This window comes from Pseudophryne corroboree, chromosome 1, assembly GCF_028390025.1.
Source record: "Pseudophryne corroboree isolate aPseCor3 chromosome 1, aPseCor3.hap2, whole genome shotgun sequence".
Lineage (NCBI taxonomy): Eukaryota > Metazoa > Chordata > Amphibia > Anura > Myobatrachidae > Pseudophryne > Pseudophryne corroboree.
In genome coordinates, this window is record NC_086444.1 from 576,145,930 (window position 1) to 576,161,659 (window position 15,730).

Consider the following 15,730-nt stretch of genomic DNA (forward strand, 5'->3'; position numbering starts at 1 on the left):
CATTCCAACAAATACTGTAGACGACCATAACGTCTTTGAGAGTCCAGAATTTTTTTTACCTCAAACTCCACTCCTCTGTCAGTGAGAACTCAACGAAGGCGTGAAGATTTCTCTGAAAACGATTGAGAATTAGAGGTTTGCGCAGGGAAATATGAAAAGAGTTAGGAACTCGCAGATATGGAGAAAGTTTGAGTTGAAAGGCAACTGGATTGATGACTTTTCTATAGGAAATGGTCCAATAAATTGAGGAGCGAGCTTCATAGAAGGAACCCGAAGGCTCAGGTTCCGAGTCGACAGCCACACCAGATCTCCAACTTTAAGACTGGGCACAGCCCGTCTCCTTTTGTCTGCCTAAAACTTGTACTGGTCAGAGGATTTGCGAAGGGCAATATGTACTTGTCTCCAGATTTTAGAAAATCGCCGGACAGAAGATTCAACTGCAGGAAGATCCTGAATAGGTAGACTAAGAAATCCTGGGACTCAGGGATGCATACCTTAGACAATGAAGAACGGAGTGATTTTTGAAGAAGAATGGTATGAGTTGTTGTGAATGAATTCCGACCAGGGAAGAAGCTCCACCCAGTCATCTTGAGATGGAGATAAGTGGAGTCATAAAAAGGTTTCCAAGTCCTGATTCACCCTCTCTGTTTGATTGTTGGTCTGGGGGTGATATACTGTCGAATATTTCAGCTTGATCTGGAACACTGAACAGAGAGCTTTCCAAAACTTGGCCATAAACTGTACTCCACAATCTTATTTGATCTCTGTAGGAAGTCCATGTAACTTAAAAATAGTAGAACTGAAGCGATGAGACAACTCCGGAGCAGTAGGAAGACCCTTAAGGGGAACAAACTGAGCCATTTTTGAGAAACTGTCAATGATCACCCAGATTGTGGTGAAGCATTGTAAATAAGGTAAGTCTGTAATAAAATCCATGGATAGGTGTGTACAAGGTTGGCGAGGAACGGAAAGAGGTTGTAACAGTTCCAAAGGTGCTTGACAAGGTGTTTTATGCTGAGAGCACTTGATGCAGGAGGACACAAAATCTTTTAAATTGGATCTCCTGGAGGGCCACCAGTAAGACCGCTGTATGAACGCTAGAGTCTTATGGATTCCGACATGTCCAGAGAAACGAGATGCGTGAGCCCAAAGAAGAAGTTTCTTTCAAAGATTAGGGGAAACAAATGTTTTTCCAGGAGGAGGTTGAATAGTAGTTGCTGCGAAGACTGTGGTATCCAAAACTGAACTCGGAGGTTGAGCTTCTGAGTTTCCATCAGAACAGAGAGAACGAGAAAGAGTGTCAGCTTTTTTATTCTGAGAACCAAGACGGTATGATGAAATTAAGTTAAAATGAGAAAAGAAAAGAAAAAAGAGCCCATCGAGCCAGCCTGGGATTGAGGCAGTGAAGATTTTTCAAGAAGACAAGATTCTTGTGGTCGGTATATATGGTTACTGGATGTAAGGAACCCTCCAGAAGTTAACGCCACTCCTCAAGAGCAAGTTTTTCCGCTAACAGTTCCTGTTCCCCAATGGTATAATTTTATTCAGCAGGAAAAACTTTTCTTGAATAGAAGCCACAAGGATATAGAGTGTTGTCTGGAACTCTTTGAGAAAGAACTGCCCCTACTGCCTCGAAGGAGGCAACTACTTCCAGAAGAAATGGTTTGTCAATGTCTCGTTGATGAAGGACTGGTGATGTGACAAAAGATTGCTTGAGTAATTGAAAAGCGGAAACAGCATCGGAAGACCAGCATGAAGGATTGGCTCCTTTACGGGTTAGAGCCACAATATGGTGGAAAACCCCGTAATGAAGTTACGATAATAGTTAGCAAAACCCAGAAATCATTGTACAGCTCATAATGTGGTACGCCGAACCCAATTTTGAATGGCTAGAATCTTTTTCGGGATCCATTTGGAGACCGGTGGCAGAGATTATATGACCGAGGAACGGAATGGATGTTTCTTCGAACACACACACACACATTTCTCTAATTTGCAAATTAAGTTATCATCCAGGTAGATGACTACAGATTTATAGAGCATATCACAAAAAATCTCGCTAATGAAGTTTTGGAAGACGGAGGGGGCATTGCTGAGGCCAAATGGCATAACTAGATATTCGTAGTGCCCATCTCTCATATTGAATGCCATCTTTCATTCATCTCCAGTACGAATTCGTATCAAATTGTAGGCCCCTCTGAGATCTAACTTCGTGAAAAGTGTGGATCCCTTAACTCTATCAAAGAGCTCTGTGATCCATGGTAATGGGTAGCGGTTTTTAATGGGGATTTTATTTAAGCCCCTGTAGTCGATGCAGGGGCGAAGACCTCCATCTTTCTTGCTTACAAAGAAAAACCCTGCAGTACATACATAGGTTTTCGCAACAGCGCTTCTGCTACTCCTCAGGAGCCCGACTGATTTGCATGGGCTCCTCAGCAGAATCTGGTGCTGACGGAATGGGTAGCGGAGAAGAAGAAACTCGTGGCCAAAATTGCTTGCTCCTACTCTTCTCGACTCTGCATTCACGGTACCTCAGGTCAACTTTCTTACAAAGTGAGATCAGGTCGTTCACCTGGGAAGGCAAGTCTCGAGTCGCCAGATCATCAAGTGCTCGGACAATCCGCTCCAGAATGCTGTATCTAGGGCCTTCTTGTTCCATCCTAATTCAGAGGTGAGGGTTTGAAATTGCATGACGTATTGCCCTACAGTTCTGTTTCCTTGGCGGATGCGCATAATCTCTGCAGAAGCTGAGGAAACCTGTCTGGGTTCATCAAAGATTTTTCGGAGCATGGAAATGAATTTGGTATGGTCATTGAGTATGGGGTCATCCCTCTCCCACAGGGGAGAAACCCACCCCAGAGCCGATCCTGTCAACAGGGAGACTATGTAGGCCACCTTCGTCTTGGACGTGGGGAAATTGCCTGGTTGCAGTGAAAAATGCACATCGCATTGATTTAAGAAGCCTCGGCACTGCTTAGGGTTCCCATCAAATTTGTTGGGAGTTGGTAGCCGCAAATGCGTTGGAGAAGAGACTGCTGGAGGCGAGGCAAGCTGGCTAATGGAGGAACTGGTCGGAACTGAAGGACACGCACTGTTCATAGAGGACTGGAAAGAATCTTGTCACAAGGACATCTGGAGGCACGGGGTTACCGGACGCTAGGTCACTTCTAACCCTTCCAGTCAAGCAGCAATGGTTTGTAAGAGGCCCGTACTCAAGGCCTGAGCTCCAGCCGGATCCATTGGGCCAGTGCAAACTATCAAAGGTATTCTAGCTGAGACTGGTGATTCCGAACTGGGGTCAGGATGGGAGGCGGAATCTCTGGGACAGAGGTGTCCGGGTTGGATGAAGTTCTCTGTCAGCACCAAGGTGTCGGCTGGTACCGATGCTTTCAAGCTAAGTTCAGACTGAGAGGTGATCTCTCCGGGATGGAAGAGGGCTGGCTAAATAAAGTTCCTTATCATGAAATATATTATTGAAGACGTGGTCGTTAAAGATGATGATGAAGAAGAAGAAGAAGATGATGAGGATACTGTAGTAGGCATAGGAACCGGAACACCGTGATCAGAAGTTGAGTTGCTCCTGCGCAGGCTGAGGCGGTAACGGAGGTGTCTGAGGCAGAAAGACGTCAGCGGTAGACCACTCAGAGCCGTTCGGGTCTAGGAGTGTGGGAGTTAGGTAGATAGGAACCAAACTTCGGGACTGTAATAATAACAGGAACCAGGAGCGAGAGCACACACACTGGAAACTGGGAGCACAGAGCACTAGCATGTAGACTAGCTGCAGAAGACGTTACACTGGCGCAGAATGCCCCAGAATGCTCCCAGATATACCCTGCCCCTATCGAGTATTGGCTGCAGCAGGATTGTAATGAATCTGGCCTCTGATTGGCCTTTCCATATCATATGTCTCTGAGCAAGATGGCGGCACCCAGAGTCCGGCACCAGCCGTACAGCATCTGCACTGATGTCACCCCCTTCACCTCCTGTTCCTGGACCTCCATCCGAGATCACCTGCCCACGCTGCAGCACCAGCCCCCTGCCCACGACTCCTGACCCCTCCATCCCCTACCCGATACTTCCAACCCACCAGCGGCTCTCTCCCCTAGCTGTGGCCCCCTCCCCTCCTCCCCCTGCTGCTCCCAACCAATTCCTCCCCCACTCACAGCACCCGACCCCTCCCTACCTCTCACGGCTCCCAACACCTCCCACCCCTTACCCTACCTGTGGCAACCAACCCACAAACCCCACCTGCAGCTCCTGACCCTCCAACACCCCCCCCCCCCCACCCACAACAACCAAACCCCTGTCCCCCACCCCTGGCTCCTGACCCCCTCCCCCACCTGTGGTTCCCAAACCCTCCACCAGCAACACGTGACCACTCTCCCTCTCCAGCGACTCCGTACAACTCCCCCCCCTTCCACCACCCACGGCATTTGACCCCCCACTACCCACCTGCGGCTCCTGACCCTCCCCCACCCACAGCTCCCTAACCCAACCCTTCCCCACCTGTGGCACCCTCCCCCACTTGCGGCACCCAACTCCCTTCCTGTGACCCCCACTCCGTGTTTTTTTTTTTTTTTTTTTACCATTCTCAGTCCCACTTTATATATGGCTAAACTGAACAGTATTTTAATGTTTGTATAAGGGCTCAGTAACCTTAGTGTAGCTGGGCTTACACATACAGTATGAAGCTGCTGAGCATGTACTAAGCATAGAAACGCGTTAAGAGTGACTTTCCGAGGCTTGGTGTATGCAGCAAACACTTTGATCCTGAGAACGAGTGGCTACCAGTGGAGTGAGGAGACCCGTCACCGTGCTTATCTTGATTATGGGTGAGAGAGTAATCGGAGTCTGCCCATTGAAACATCCATGCTAATTGGAGCATTTGTGTGGGACCTTTTCATGCGCCTTTTAAATACTACAATACTCCAAGTTTAAGCTGATTGATGGACACTGTTTATATTGGACAGCAGCGAGGTCAGGTATTTCAATCTAATACACCTGAGAGCTTGCTAACCTAACAGTCGGAAACCTATTATTTTGGAGCACTATTTAAGCACACTAAACCAACCTTTAACGGAACTTTTAAACATTGTATTGTGACCGCATGTAGCAAACGGGTTGAAACTGTTTCAATCAGCTGTTGATTCTTGAAGCTTATGTTGCTATCTATTAATGTGCAATAGCTTCTTTTGTGCAATAGTTTCTCTATTGTGTTAAGGAGTCCAGCTGCATAGGAGTATTTATGTTTATTGTAAAATCATATTGTTTTTAAACACCGGCCGAGTGTATTTTGTATAATACATCTTTAAAAATTATATTTTGTGTTGAGATCATATTCACCTTGGCACAGCAGAGCTATATTTTTGTTTGTGTGTCTTTTTACCATAGTAGTTGGGGATTAAGTGGTCCCCATTATATGGCAGCAGCTGTTACATGGTGAAATTTAGATAATTATGGTGTCTCTTAATAATTAGCGGCCAACGCCTGGTGGTTTGTCATATTGACTGGTCATATATATACTTTTTCTTTTTACTCAGTATAGATCACCAACATACACATACATACACAGGGACGTGAGATTGTTGGAGGGAGACTGGGAGATGATTAAATTGAAATGATGTCCATTACTTCTATCCATTCAGCTCTGCAATAGCCGGCGGATCATCCTGCAGCAGCACAGCTGTTATGTGTAACCACCGCTGACAATTCCGGGACTCACATGTCTCAACTGCAGGCTGGTAACTGACAGCTGGCCACACTTTGGCTGCGGGATAGGTGAAATAGGCATTGGCATTTGTCCGATGTATGGACCGGACTACAGTCTGCTCACCAATAATGTACTAATGGTGGTGACTGTGTGGGGTCCTGCAGCAACCGCCCCTGCCGCCCTGCCTATAATCTGGCCCTGAATTTAAAGGACTCCAAAACTACATTTCAGAAATGACCTCCAGGCAGTTTTCATTAGATTATTTTTCTGTTATCAAAGAAGTTAATAAATGTATTTTAACGTTTTCTACTTTGCTAGGTGTACAGCTTTACTGTACATCATCCCTGGGAACAATTACTTACAGACATGAGCAAACCTTTCAAAACTATCCCAAAGATTATTTTGCTGACAAAATTTTGCCTTAAATGTTCTGCTGTTCGCTATCTAGGTGTGATGTTACATTTTTTTTAAGTTCGATCAAAAATATTTTTTTAACTAATGTAAATGTAATTTGGGCATACACTGTACAATTTTCTGGCAGATAATCTGCCAGATCTGGCTGGTTGGAATGAAAATCTTGTAATGGATGAGAGCAAATGACCATCGACTATTTTGCTCCCAAACACTGGAAAATGGACAAAACCTGTCGTTCAGACAAATTGGTTAAATCAATGCCAGCTATGTCATGCCTGGCCAGCAGTGTACTGACTCCAGAAGAGGACGGGAGAGTGTGAGAGGTGGTGCAGTGAGTAGCCAGGTAGAAAATGAGTCTGTTCCCAGTAGAGATGCCGTGGTGGGCCCTGGTGACTTGATGGTGTTGGAGATAAGCCTCCTCTAGCAAGTCCCTTCAATCGTCTGTATGATACCGGTTGGTTACCAATGTATTGGGAATCCCAGGAAGCAGACAACACACGCAGTTATGTCCACCAAATGAGACTGGCTTTACTTTATTCAGCATGACATTATTTAGAGAAAAAAAGGTACTTGCATGAACACTTGATACGTCACATTTTCAAAACAATAATGCATCTCTTCTCATAACTCCTCTCAGGCTGACACCCTCCTACGAGTCCTTCACAAGAAGTTTAAACACACAGAAATTGTCTAATAACATGTTTTCAAGACTTTTAGCTATGACCTTGCTTCGGACAGAATGTACTAACTGTGAAATGTCAGCATTATTATGATTTATCCAGCAAAGCATACTTCTACTTCACTACATCATGGCTGCTACTTAACAAAATGGCTGACACTGCTTAAGCTAAATACATTTATCTTCCTCAGTCCCTCCTTTTCATAATAAAATGACATTACAGCTGATAACAATATGACATTACAGTTGAGCTACAAGGCATCATACAAACTCTGCCTACAAGAGACTAAGCAAACAGTCTAGCTATAATGGTGCTAAAGGTTATGTACCAATAGGATCATGCTTGTCACTCTATCCCATGGAAGGTATAGAACCGTTCACATCATATCCATTAAGGTAGACTGCCAAGCTCTTCTGTAGTTTCTTAAACTCGAAGGATTCGAGTCTTGAGTTTATAGACTTTTTGCAAGCTGAAAAAAAAACAAATAGTATCTTAAGACACAGATATATGTAAATTGCTAAGCCAACAATTTTTAATAAAAACATTAAACACCCAAAAATCCATCCTTTGATTCTACTAAACCAATTGGCTGGATTCAGCCATGATAACCATCCTGCTCCATCTACATCATATTCAGGGTCATTATGCTTTTCTCTGAACGCATCCTTAAGTTCTTGTACCTAATTTAAGTGGTCTTCCATGGCCTCCTCTATAGAGGTGGTCTGGTTCAGATAATTACAGCATGCACCTTCTATTACCATACATATACCCCCTTCTTTGGCTGTCAAGTAATCTAAAACCATTCTATGAGCCTGCACCTCTTGTTTCACCATTTTTATGTCTTCTAAAACTAGTTTATGTCATCATATATGGCAGTAATACTGGTTGAGTATCCCATATCCAAATATTCCGAAATACAGAATTTTTGGAGTGAGAATGAAATAGTGAAACTTTTGTTTTCTGATGGCTCAATGTACACAAACTTTGTTTAATACACAAAGTTATTAAAAATATTGTATTAAATGACCTTCAGGCTGTGTGTATAAGGTGTATATGAAACATAATTGAATTGTGTGAATGTACACACACTTTGTTTAATGCACAAAGTTATTAAAAATATTGTATTAAATGACCTTCAGGCTGTGTGTATAAGGTGTATATGAAACATAAATGCATTCTGTGCTTAGACTTAGGTTCCATAGCTCGTTATGGTATGCAATTATTCCAAAATACGGAAAAATCCGATATCCAAAATACTTTTGGTCCCAAGCATTTTGGATAAGGGATACTCAACCTGTATTGTCAAGCAGTTCCGCCAATGCTTCTATGTTATGGGAATTCTGAACTGTACCTCCTGCAAGGGCTAGTCCCATTTTCTTATACCATGGAATGTAAATGAGATCATGGGCATGAGTTTTGCTCTTTTTTAGTTCCCTTTTTTCCAAGGGATTGAAATGGTTTGGGATATCCTCTATCTCTGGATTATCTATTGCTCTAATCGCAGGTATCACTTTCCGTAGGGTGCAGGTACCCTGTCCCCCATATGGTATCCACATGTAAGCCTTTTTACCACATAGAAAGTACACTTATGGTTGCAGAATGTAAGGTTTATTAACCACTACTCCATATGCAATCTGTAGAGCATACATTTGATTAGAAATATCTTGGGTTATGACAAACACGTTTTCAATGGAACTGTTGAACCAATCAGGTACCTGAGATTGAAAATATCCATCCTGTTTTTTCCCTTGGAAGCTAGGTTTAGAATGAGCATGTGTGCTGCATTCTGACCCATTGAGCCATTTAATTATTTGGGGGTTGGAAGTGTTTGCCTGTACTTTTATGCCCTTAAGGGGAAATGGAGTTAAATAACCTCCTCTACCGCATGTGGTTATGTCCAACCCCTTGTTAGTTGTGAAATTTACTAGTGTCTGGGAACAGTCTACAAGACCCAGTTTTCGAGTGACTGGTTTTATATGTCCCATCAGCTAAGGGTAGACTTTTAGCAGTGGGTGGTGCCTGTATACAAAAACTAGGGGGACTGGTCATCCCAACTATAACCAAACTTACTGATTTCCCAGTTATGGATTTGTTATGGTACTCCCCTAATGAGTAGTTCAAAGCCTGGAATTAAGTTAATGTTAAGGGGACCCCATACCAGTGCATGGATTGGGCACTTACTGGTGGATGAGTACATACCCAATAGTCGGACAAATTAAGGGCCTGTGCTACTTGGAAATGGGACTGGACTAATGAGTTTAGCCAGACAGTAGCACTTCTCTTGTCTCTTACAAGATTGCTATTGTTTTCATGGGGAGGAGGTTGGTGTGAGAAACCTTCCACTGTTTCATTGTTTTCAAAGAAAAATACATATATAGTATATAATTAGGACAACAATGACTGAGGTTCCTAATATGACTCCCCATAATGGTTTGTCTGGCTTAGGCCCAAGTAATCTTTGCATGGTTATATGTGAGTATGTTTGCATATCCAAACTTAAATTGGGCCTGCTTGCAGTGGGATGCATGTACCCAAGCCTCTCTCTCCTTGACCTTCATGGAAGTGGGCGTGGTCAACAGCACTTGGTATGGACCGTCAAATCTGGGCTCAAGTGACTTCCTCATGTGTCTTTTGAGGTACACCCAATCTCCTGGCTGAAGCTTGTGGGGATTCAGATCTGCTCCTGAGTCTGAGAGGTAAAGGCTAGAGAATGCAAAGATGTTAGTTTCTCAGTAAGACTTTTTACATATCCAGTCAAATCACCATGCTTATGCTGTAATTCTTGTGGATAATAACATCCTATCTTAGGTATGCTACCAAACAAGATTTCATAAGGTGAATAACCAGTAGTTTTACTGGGTGTGGTTCTAATACTGAACAAGGCTATTGGCAAACACTCTAAACAATTTTTCCCAGTGTCCTGCATAGCTTTCTGTATCTTAAGCTTGAGAGTTCCATTATATTTTTCAACAAGACCATTTGCTTCTAGCCTATAGACCCCATGCAAGGTCTGCTGTATCCCCATATCTAGCATGATATGGGTCATTACCTCTCCTGTGAAATAGGTACCCCCTATCTGATTCAATAGTCTCTGGTACTCCATATCTGCAGCCAACTTCTGACAAGAGTTTCTAGCTGTTTCTGGCTGTTGCTTTGGCAACTGGCCAAGCCTCGATCCATTTGCTAAAAGTGTCCAAACATACCAGAACATACTCATAGGTGCCCACCTTGGGCATCTGGATATAGTAAATTTGCAGTCTTTGAAATGGGAAGTAGCTTTTGGGGGTTGCACCAAGGGTTGTCCTGACCTTTTTCCCTGGATTGGAAATTCCACATATCCAACAAGCCTGTACAAATTTGGCTGCAGCTGCGTAGAATCCTGGAGCTACCCTTCTTTCTGCGACTATGTTTCCCATCTGGTCTTTTCCCAAGTGTGTAAGTCCATGGCTGAGCTGGCACATGGGTGGATACAAACCTCTTGGTAGACATAATCTGTCCTTCCTTCCATAGGCCGGTTTCGTCTTCTTGCTTGGCCCCTCTTTTCTCCCAAGAGGCCTTTTCTTCAGGTCCAGCTTTTTACTGAAGTTTCTTCACCCCACAACTGCCGCAAAGCCTGTCTTAAGGTTCCCCACAAAACTGAAATTACTGCTTTGCAAAACACCTTTAAATTCACAATATTCAGACTCAATAGCAGGATTATACCACAGAAGTAATGAGCATTTGCAGGTTTGACAGGTCATTTAAAAAATAAAACCACAATTTCCACTTCTCTTGCAAAAGTGAAACCGAAACTTACAACTTTAAACAAACCACATTTTTTCCCTTGCAACAGTGAAGCTAAAACTTATAACATTATCATCGTACACAGAAAAATAATAAATGCTTTTCAAACAGACAATTGGGTCCAAATAATCGAGTATCGCTATCTAAGCAGATGAACAAACTAAAAGACCTGTGTACAAGTACTGACCGAGTAACCAAGTTGATATATAATGATCAATCTTTAGATTACTCACCCGCGTATGTCAGTAGTTGCACACGTCCAGTAGTCGTGACGTCATCTGATATCAATAGCTCATCGATCCCGGAACAATAGCACCCATGTAACTGTTGGAGATAAGCCTCCTCTTGCCACACCTGCAGTGCACATGGTTTTGCCCAACTGCTAACAAATCTTCTACTGCAATCAACTCCTAATTACCCCCTAAGGGGTATATTTACAAAGATTCGTGTTTTTGCCGTTTTTAAGGGTGTTTGAACTCGAATGGTATCGGGTGCATTTTACTGCAAATTTTTTAATTCTGATACGATCATTCACTAAGCTGCCGATTTTTCCAAATTCGTATTTTCCGATGTCGATGTGATTCGTAATGTCAGGCAGTGTTTTACGGGAGTAATGAGTAAACACTGCCTGACAAAACACAAGGAATCCCGGCCGGATCTGTGAGATCCATGCAGGGGTTCATTGTGTACCTTAAGAAGGTGTTTAAAGTGTTAAAAAATCAGAAAAAAATTGCGTGGGGTCCCCCCTCCTAAGCACAACCAGCCTCGGGCTCTTTGAGCTGGTCCTGGTTGACAAAATATGGGGAAAAAAATGACAGGGGTTCCCCCATATTTCCTCAACCAGCACCGAGCTCTGCGCCTGGTCCTGGTTCAAAAAATACGGGGGACATAAAGCGTAGTGATACCCCGTATTTCGCTCCATTGTATCCAATGGTGGGAACTTTGCGGTCACCGCTGACCGCAAAGTTCCCACCATTGGATACAATGGAGCGCATAGGCGCTACATTGTATCTCTGCCGTGTGCAGCCTCACAGACACTACAGGAGCACACAGCCAATCAGGAGAGTGCCACGACGTGGCGCTCCCTGATTGGCTGAAGGGACCCTCTTTGACAGGAGTCAGGGAGGGTCCTGGCAGTCGGGGAAAGGGGTCCCATGTGTAAACATGGGACCTCTTTCAGTGCGTGGTCGGGTTTCCGTTTTTTTGTTTTGCCAAGTACGTGGATTATACAAAGAAGACCAGTAACACTGGATTATGTGAGTATAATTTTTTTCACAGGTACCCCGAGTATTCTACATGGAGAAGAGGACCGAGCCTCGTGTGAACATAGGTAAGTATGTATGTTTGGAGGTGTGCATGTATGTAATAAACTTATACTGTCACGGTGTGTGTGTCCTGTTTTTTGTTGGGTATTTTTTTAGTAGTAGTACTACAGGTACCAGCGGGCCCGGTTTTCCACCGCATGCTGGTATTTGTGGTTCTCCAAGTACCAGCTTGCGGGGGAGGCTTGCTGGGACTTATAGTACTGCTACTAAAAACAATATTCAAATTTTTTACACAAGGCTATCTGCCCCCCATCCGCCACCCTTGGATGGGGGGGACAGCCTCGGGCTTCACCCCTGGCCCTTGGGTGGCTGGAGGGGGGACCCCTTGATTTAAGGGGTTCCCACTCCACCAGGGTACCCCGGCCAGGGGTGACTAGTTGGGTATGTAATGCCAGGGCCGCCGGGACCACAATAAAAGTGTCCCCCGGCTGTGGCATTATGTACCTGGCTAGTGGAGCCCGGTGCTGGTTTAAGAAATACGGGGGACCCCTACGCTTTTTGTCATCCATATTTTTTGAACCAGGACCAGGCGCAGAGCCCGGTGCTGGTTGATGAAATATGGGGGAACCCCTGCCATTTTTCCCCCCATATTTTGTCAACCAGGACCGGCTCAAAGAGCCCGAGGCTGGTTGTGCTTAGGAGGGGGGACCCCACGCAATTTTTTTTTCTGTTTTTACACTAAACACACCCTTTCCCATAGATAACCATGCACAGATCTCACTGATCCGTGCATGGTTATCCAAACTCGACTGGAAAAAGCAGGTCTATTTTTTTGCTGCTTTTTTTAACGATTCGCAAAAAAATAGACCCGCACTTGAGCACTCAGAGACTAACACCGAAATACGAATGAATAGTGAATACCCGTATTGTATGAAATAACAGCCGCGTTTGACCGATGGTCTATTCATTCGTATTTCAGAACTTTGCCAATAAATCCATTACGAATAGACCAGACATTGCCGAGATTTGTGCTTAGTGAATTCCCGGATTGGGACTTTGAAAAAAAAAACACAAATCGGACAAACTCGATTTTTTAGTAAATATTGGCCTAAGTTGGTTAGCTTACCATGTTTTGCAGTATATGGAATGAACATTTTTGAAGTAGCTAAAATTTTTGAAAAAATATAGTTGGTGAGTGCAGAGGATTAAATGTCACCCAATGTCATTTCTTAACTACAGTACTTGTGGTGCAGCCAGATGCTTTATAAACTTGTGTGTTGGGTCTGGCTACTGCTCCACCTTTTGTTGGTGTAACTCTGCCTACCATTGTTTTACCTTGCCTATCACCGATGTCTCCAGGTATAGTTATGTACTAATCCTGCCTACCTTGGTTTTGGTGCCAACCATGTGAGGCCACTTCTAGAAATTTTTCCAGGGCCACTTTTATTCCCCAAACCACCCCTGGCTGAGACCATCGGGGAGGTAGTGCAGATGTGGCAGGCTGGGCAGGGGACAGGCCAGTATAATTCCATTTCTGTGGGGCTGCCGCTGTTACCAATACCTTACACGCTGTCTTTCAAAGCGGATCAGCTGTTCCCTGAAAGACAGAATTCATTAGCTGCTGCTGCGGAACTATGGAAAATGCCTTCCAAGATGACGCGTTATCATCTCGTGAGACTTTAGTGGAGGATGGTTCGGGGACTCGTGGGGCAGAAACTCACTGCGGCAGCCTCCAAGTGCCATGGGGGTCGATGATACCTTCAAGTACTGTACATGATTAAAGTAAATACAGTATTCTGAGTTGTTTCAATAGTTTATGCAAATGTGCATGATAATGCAATGTATGAAGACCACAGGACAGCCTTGGAAGTCCTGGCACAGCTCTCTCTCTCTCTCCCCCCCTATATATATATATTTACAGTAACGTGTGGATGCAGCACTCACAGCTTATATGGACAAATCACAGACTCCAAGGAGTCTGTGATTTGTCCATATAAGCTGTGAGTGCCGCTTCCACACGTTACTATTTATTTGCTTATGGGGGCACCGGCGGCAGCTACCACTTTGATTTGGGAGTGCCAAACCACTGTGGAACTATATATATTTACACACACACGTGGGGAGAAGGAGCAAGAGAACAGGGACAGAGAAATAGAATGGGGTGGAAGAGAATGTGAGGGTGGCCTCCTGCAAAGCTAGTGAGCCAGTGAATGATGATCGAAAATACTATTAACGATGCAAATGTATAAATACATCTGTTTGTGTATGTGTGTGTATATATATATATATATATATATATATATATATATATGCATATGCATATTGTGAATTTAAAATTATTTCTAAATAAACATTTCAATGCCAGCGTTAATATATACTGCGGACGCATGGCGCATCTTATTACCATATACGATAAAAGTGCGCTGAACGTCACAGCACTATATCCCTTAAGAGAAAGCAAGCAGTCGCACACATTGTAAGCTGAGGTCCAATGCTCAGAGATATATATATTTGATATTAAAATGGGTATGCATACAAAATTACTTATGTACAGTATATCATTAGGTATAACATGTATACATATGGTTACAGAGTTACAGTTATAAAAAAGCAGTTGTAGTTACATATGAATCAGTTACAGCCAGCATACTTCACCCTGTTGCTCAGTGCACAGTCCTCTCCATCTTGCTCCCCCTCAACTAACTAACCATATCTTAGAAAACTGCCTATATCCAAACAGTGGGAGTTAACAGTCTGTTGGTTTAGGTCTCCTTCCATTGGTCCAGAGGCCAGACCTCTCAAGAACTCAACGGCTCATAGGTCAGTGTGAGGGCTGTCCTTTGTTGCTGGTACATGTGTCAGCCCCCAGGGCCGTGCTGTGGAGCTAGTTTCAAGTCTCAGAAAGTCCTTTGTATTCATATATTTGGTCATAACTAATCGTTGCAATGTGCTACAATCTACCCATAGCTATCTGTCGAAGTCGAAAAATATTGCAGTACACACATCATGTACAAACTACACACAGATGGCCTCCGTGCATGTACTTGTTCTGCCGTGCGTGCGCATATTCGCAATTTGCGTATGGTCGCTCCCGTGGTCCTGCGCATTAGCGTGTGGTATGAGTATTTACGATAGAGTTTGTGAACGCATGGAAAAGCCATCAAAACACATTACATATTTAATCCAAATAGTGCATAATGTACACATAGTCTCCCTGCACCACACCAGCAAATTACACTAGTTTAAATGGTATCAGAACAAAGGGATTCACCTTTACAGGATAGGAGGGGACAGAACAAGGTTATAAGGTGGTGTTTGGTATCCAGCTGTAGGGTATTTTAAGGGCAATATTCCGGTGTTGGTTTGCAGAAGATCGCACGTTCCTGCGAATAGTTATGCGCAGGAGCAGAATATAGCTATAAACTGTATTTACTGTACATTTGGTATGCGGCGGAAACCCAGAGGAGACCACCCACAAGTGCATCTGGAACAGACATTGCCCACCTATTCAAACCAACCTATGACCTCTTCTGTACTGTAAATGACCATCCCTGTGTCCAGTGGACAAAGAGATTACAGTATCCATTGTGTTAAGTTTTGGAAGATTGTATAAAAAGAGCCAGCTGCAGGCCTGGTCACACACAAACTCAAAAGGTCATCTACCCAGATGACTGTGGACCAGACTGGGAAGCGCAGCGAAAACCATACACGTATGTACCATTATTCTGTTGTATTGTATTGCTTTGTTATTGTAACCCCCTTTCGGTAATAATATGGTGTGGTGTCGGAACCCGGCATTTTAAATACAAACTGGTGTCGTGTTTTTCCTTTCCCTGCTAAGGTTATAAGTGTATTACTATCACATGTATAGCTGTTAA